Genomic DNA, 6,045 nt, shown 5'->3' on the forward strand with positions numbered 1-6,045 from the left:
TTACATTACATTTTTTTTACATTTTGACAACACAGATGCAATAGATGGTATTAAACAGCTGCTTTTTTTAAAACTTTTGCTTCCTTCCAGGCCTGAGGGCACACACTTTCTAATAGGCATTGATGAACCAGCTAGCGAGTTAAAGTTAGCCTACTACATCTAGCTACATATTGAACGTCCATCCTCTTAAGCCAGCGGCACAATGTATGATTTTATGGTTGGATCAGAATTGCCGTTATAATCGTTGGCCAGTACACAAGTCCAAATCCTTATCTCCATCAATGATTCATTTTGGAAAGGGACAATTTTAGCTAGCTAGCCACTGGAGGACAACTATACAACAATTCACATTTTTCTGTCAATTGCGTTTTGATGTGATTGGAATTGGCTTCACACAAATCCCAAACTTTCTTCCATTGACACTTTTTTTTGGGTGCGCCAGGACCATTCACAGTTGAGCTCATTTTTATTTTTTATTTTTTTTATTTCACCTTTATTTAACCAGGTAGGCTAGTTGAGAACAGGTTCTCATTTGCAACTGCGACCTGGCCAAGATAAAGCATAGCAGTGTGAACAGACAACACAGAGTTACACATGGAGTAGACAATTAACAAGTCAATAACACAGTAGAGAAAAAAAGGGGAGTCTATATACAATGTGTGCAAAAGGCATGAGGAGGTAGGCGAATAATTACAATATTGCAGATTAACACTGGAGTGATAAATGATCAGATGATCATGTACAGGTAGAGATATTGGTGTGCAAAAGAGCAGAAAAGTAAATAAATAAAAACTGTGGGGATGAGGTAGGTGAAAAGGGGTGGGCTATTTACCAATAGATTATGTACAGGTTAGTTCAATGCTGATTGGTTATTCTTTTCAACAACATCAAAAAATATTAAGGGAGGCCAAATGGTCGCTTGCTATCCTTGCTATTGAATTCAATACTACGGGCGGCAACAATGTCATACTCTCAGACAGCATCAGATAGATGGGCTACACGTACAAAGATAGAGGTACGCTGTTTTGTGTATTCTGATGAGTTCTCAGGTGAGATACATTCAGCCACTTACGAATTGAAGTAGAATTATGAAACACAGAGGCAAAATATCCGTTATTTTTTTCTTGGTCAGATTTTTTGGGAAGCCTGAGTTCACTTGGGATTCATGAATACACACCACTGTAACCTACAGATTAAATAAATTATGATGAACTTCAGTAGGGTGAAAGTGCACGGCAATGAGCTTGATGCTCCTTTCCAATAAATATCAAGGGTCTTATTATGGTCACATGACGATTGATCCTTGGCTGCTCTTTTGTACATAATAATCTCATCATGTAGGCTAGCCTACCCGCACTGTATATCTGCCAGCTGTTGGCTAGAGCACACGTGCCAAGACCAGAGTGGGCACATTTGCCATATATTGCAAAAAAGATATACACTACCGGTCAAAAGTTTTAGAACACCTACTCATTCAAGGAGAATGCCAAGATTGTGCAAAGCTGTCATCCCAGCAAAGGTTGGCTATTTGAAGAATCTCAAATATAAAATATATTTTGATTTGTTTAACACTTTTTTGGCTACTACATGATTCATGATTGTGTTATTTCATAGTTTTGATGTCTTCACTATTATTCTACAATGTAGAAAATAGTACAAATAAAGAAAACCCTTGAATGAGTTGGTGTTCTAAAACTTTTGACCGGTAGTGTATATTTTTTTGCAATATGTGGCAAATGTGCCCACTCTGGTCTTGGCACGTGTGCTGTAGCCAACAGCTGGCAGATATACAGTGCGGGTAGGCTAGCCTACATGATGAGATTATTACTTTAATTTTTTATTCGGTACATGGGGATTTAACTGCAAAAGTTATTTTTATGTGCACAACATCATCACGCACAGCCTTTTGTCCGCAACAAGTCACTTAGATGGAAACAACATCTCTGGTGGGAAAATGTTTTTATGCAGATTTTAGAATATTCGCATGAAAATCTGTCGCCAATTGGATGGAAACCTAGCTAGTGTTAACCATTCACTTTCCAACACAACTGAAGAGATTAAATCAGAATATCATTTAAATTATAGCAAATATTAAATAGAAATGAAAATGTTTATTTAAAATATTATAAATCATTTTATAAATCCGTAGGCCTTCTCCGAAGGGCCTTACTGTTCGACACTGTTAAAGGAGCTGTAAAAGTGCTATTAATGAGAAATTTGGCCAAAAAAATAATCTCATTCTGTCCTGACCCAGGTTTATTCAACAGAATCAATGTCGCAAAAAAAGCAATGTGACATGTGTATGTAAATGGCAGCTATAGAGAAACGTTCTAATGATCAACAAAATGTTTATCTGTTCGATTGGGGATTTTTCTTTGTCAACCTTTATTTATTACCACAAATGATGATAGAAGCTGTGCTTTTCGAATAAATTATGATTGTTGAATAATTTTGAAGGTACACAGGGCGTGGGATGTCATCGGGTAAACAAACTACAGTATAAAGCGCCCCCAAAGATTCTTTAGAAATTCTGTGGCTCAACTCCACATATAATTCTAAATGCCCTCTGCTTGTTAAATACATTTTTTTCCAACTATAAAAATGATGTTTATTTGCAGGACAAGGATTGTCTTGACTTTCAAGAATGCCTGAATTGTTTTACTGGTTGGCTGGATGTTTCATCATCCAATTATTTCAGATCTACAGGAGTGCAATGTTCACCACATGAACAGGCTGTGGCGAAACATTGGAACATGAAAATGTTACATCTGCTCCTGCCACGCCCTCTACTTCTCATCCTGAACCTCCCTAAACCTGCCACCACTCCCCCAGTGCTCTCTCCCTCTCCCTCTGTGTGTATGTGATTGTGTGTGTGGAGACAGGTGTGCTGGAAGCAAAGCGGATTCCCACCAGCTGCAACCTGCTCCATAATCAAGAACCCTACAAATACTCAGCCCTGCCGCTGCCAGGTCGTATCCTCTACTCAGTCAGTCTGCATTTCTATTCAGAGGGCGTGTCACGGATTAATAACGTGTGCCCTTGTTTTTCAAGATTGAAAAATATAATAACATAATGTCGTGGACCGAGCTAGCCATTAACGTCCCTTAATGCTCAAAGACAGATTCAATGGCTGTAGCATAGCATATTCGACTGAATGATTAGCTAATAACTATTTGAGAAATTATGAATAATAAGCATATGCTTTTACCTGATAATAGACTCAATGATAATGTAGTAAGTAGTAGCCTAGGTTAATTTAGCTGACCTTCAATTGAAGGAATTCAGCAATGTGAGTTCTCTGAGACATTTTTACAACTCATTGAAACTGAAAATAAATACATGGGCAAATGTTCCCAAACATCATGATAATAGGCCTGCATTACGGTAGGCAGATAATTGTTAAATTATACTTTCCATCCTTACCTTGGAAGGCCACTGTCTCTGCGCTGATTGCCTGTGAGTGAGACGATGCTAGCTAGCCAATGGGAGCGTAGTAGAACGTCCCTCTGAATAACGTGGTGGAGTTTTGGCATAACTGCGTCGGGGGAAAAGAGGATGCCGCGGCAATACCCACACAACATTGTTAGGTAATACGAATGTACAAAATATGAAATCGGTTCAATGCAACAAATTGTGCTACTTCTAGCTAGGCAAAGTAGTGACTGGAGTCAGGAAAAGCAGCACGCAATCAAATCAAAGTTTATTTGTCACGTGCGCCGAATACAACAGTGAATAGTTTACAGTACAACAGTGCAAAAAAGGCATTAGGTGAACAATAGATAAGTAAAGAAATAACAACAACAGTAAAAAGACAGTGAAAAATAACAGTAGCGAGGCTATATACAGTAGCGAGGATATATATTGGCACTGGTTGGTCGGGCCAATTGAGGTAGTATGTACATTAATGTGTAATTAAAGTGACTGCATATATGATAAACAGAGAGTAGTAGCAGCCTAAAATAGGGGTTGGGGGGGTCACACAATGCAAATAGTCCGGGTAGCCATTTGATTACCTGTTCAGGAGTCTTATGGCTTGGGGGTAAAAACTGTTGAGAAGCCTTTTTGTCCTAGACCTGGCACTCCGGTACCGCTTACCATGCGGTAGTAGAGAGAACAGTCTGTGGCTGGGGTCTTTGACAATATTTAGGGCCTTCCTCTGACACCGCCTGGTATAGAGGTCCTGGATGGCAGGCAGATTAGCCCCAGTGATGTACTGGGCCGTACGCACTACCCTCTAGTGCCTTGCTGTCGGAGGCCGAGCAATTGTCGTACCAGGCAGTGATGCAACCGGTCAGGATGCTCTCCATGATGCAGCTGTAGAACCTTTTGAGGATCTGATGATTTGAATGGATGGAAAGAAATGGATGAATGGCGCCATTGCTGAGGTTTTGATGCAGTTAAGCAAATTTTGAGATTTTGAAAAAACAGAGCCATTGAGAAAAAAAACATTAGACATGCAAAAATAATGACAATTATTAATATAATTACATTTTAATTTGTTATTAGATTATCACAGGGTAAGCACTGCCGTACCGTGGGGGTATGTCTGTTGAAGGTGGCAGTTCTAGGGGTGAAAATCATACTTCAACTGGATCTATAAGAAGCACACACCAATAGATTGATGTTTACTCTATTGCTATTGTTCTAAATAGCAATTCAAAAGATTCAGTCATTTCACTTCCGTGTATTCAATTTGCATATCTTTCCACACGATGGAGGCCTCCAGACATGACAGCTTGTAACCGTTCAAAATGGCTCATCCAGTCTTCCCAGTAAACAAGCTGTCTTGTTTGTAAGAAAACATATAATTCAAATAAGCTTTTAATCTGTTCAAGAATGACCCGGAGGACAGCCACTGTCATAGCTCCTTATTCCAATACTCCAGAAAGCCCCTTGGATGAGCATCGTCCTCTTATTGAACACGACAATCATATTACCAACACAGCAATAGAAAGCAATAGAAATTAAATGGTAAATTGAATTCATAAAACCGAGTGAAGAGAATGTGGCTTTTCCAGCGGAGAAACTTTTTTTGTTGTTGGTCAAAATCACTTACAGGAAGGTTTTTGGGGCCAGGCAGTTTGAGCTATTTTCTTTCACACTCTACTTCTTATTCATGCTGCAACATGTCTAAACTGAGTACAGGTCATGGCGCTGTGAGCGATGCCCATCTGAAATGTAATTCCCCTGCGCTTGGAGGCACGCTACCTCCAAATGTGGGGGAGCTTTCAACCATGGAGGTGTGAGAGACCAACTTGACTCCAGCACACCCCACTAGCTCCTAAGGTTGAAATATAGCGTAGATAAGACTAAACTTGATCTATTGATTTTGTAAACAGCAGTAGCGATGGTTCATTTACATCATGGATGCAATGTAGATTCACTGCATAATGGTTCACCAGCCAGTCACAGAATTAATTAAGCAAATTGGTTTGTTTTCAGGGAGGGTCTGGACTTTTTGTTTTTAAGGGTAGAATAACATTCTCTGACTGCATTTCATATTTGGGCAGCTTTAATATTCATGACATGTTATTATTCAAGACATCATGATAAAGGATGTGCTGCTGGGAGACATGGGTCACCAGTTCTTGAACCATAGCCTCTTCTGGAAAGAATGATGGATTCTGATATGGCTACTCAACCCAACCCAGTCCAAGTCAAAGGTCCACACAGTAAAACAGAGCATACCTAATGCCTAGATAGGATTCCTCAGTCTAGCCAGGGAGCCCTGGACCTCTGGCTTGCTTCATTATATAACCCCAGGGTCTTTATGGTATCGGTATCTCCTAGTATCACAGCCAAACCCAGCCTTGTCTCATAGACTACACGTAACATAGTAAACGTAAATCCGTGACACTCAAATTAGAATGATGTGTTACGTTTGGTATGGTTACATAAAGCCCTATTCGGACGGGATGAGTTTAACAGGGGGGGCCATGTCAGTCATTTCTAATTGGCAGGAAGGTTATTATCCCAGCCCTAAAAACTCCAAGGTCCTCTGATAATACTTATCCGGTGCGAATCGTCATCCCCGAATCGTCATTG

This window comes from Oncorhynchus nerka, linkage group LG25 (genome assembly GCF_034236695.1).
Source record: "Oncorhynchus nerka isolate Pitt River linkage group LG25, Oner_Uvic_2.0, whole genome shotgun sequence".
NCBI classification, from domain to species: Eukaryota; Metazoa; Chordata; class Actinopteri; order Salmoniformes; family Salmonidae; genus Oncorhynchus; species Oncorhynchus nerka.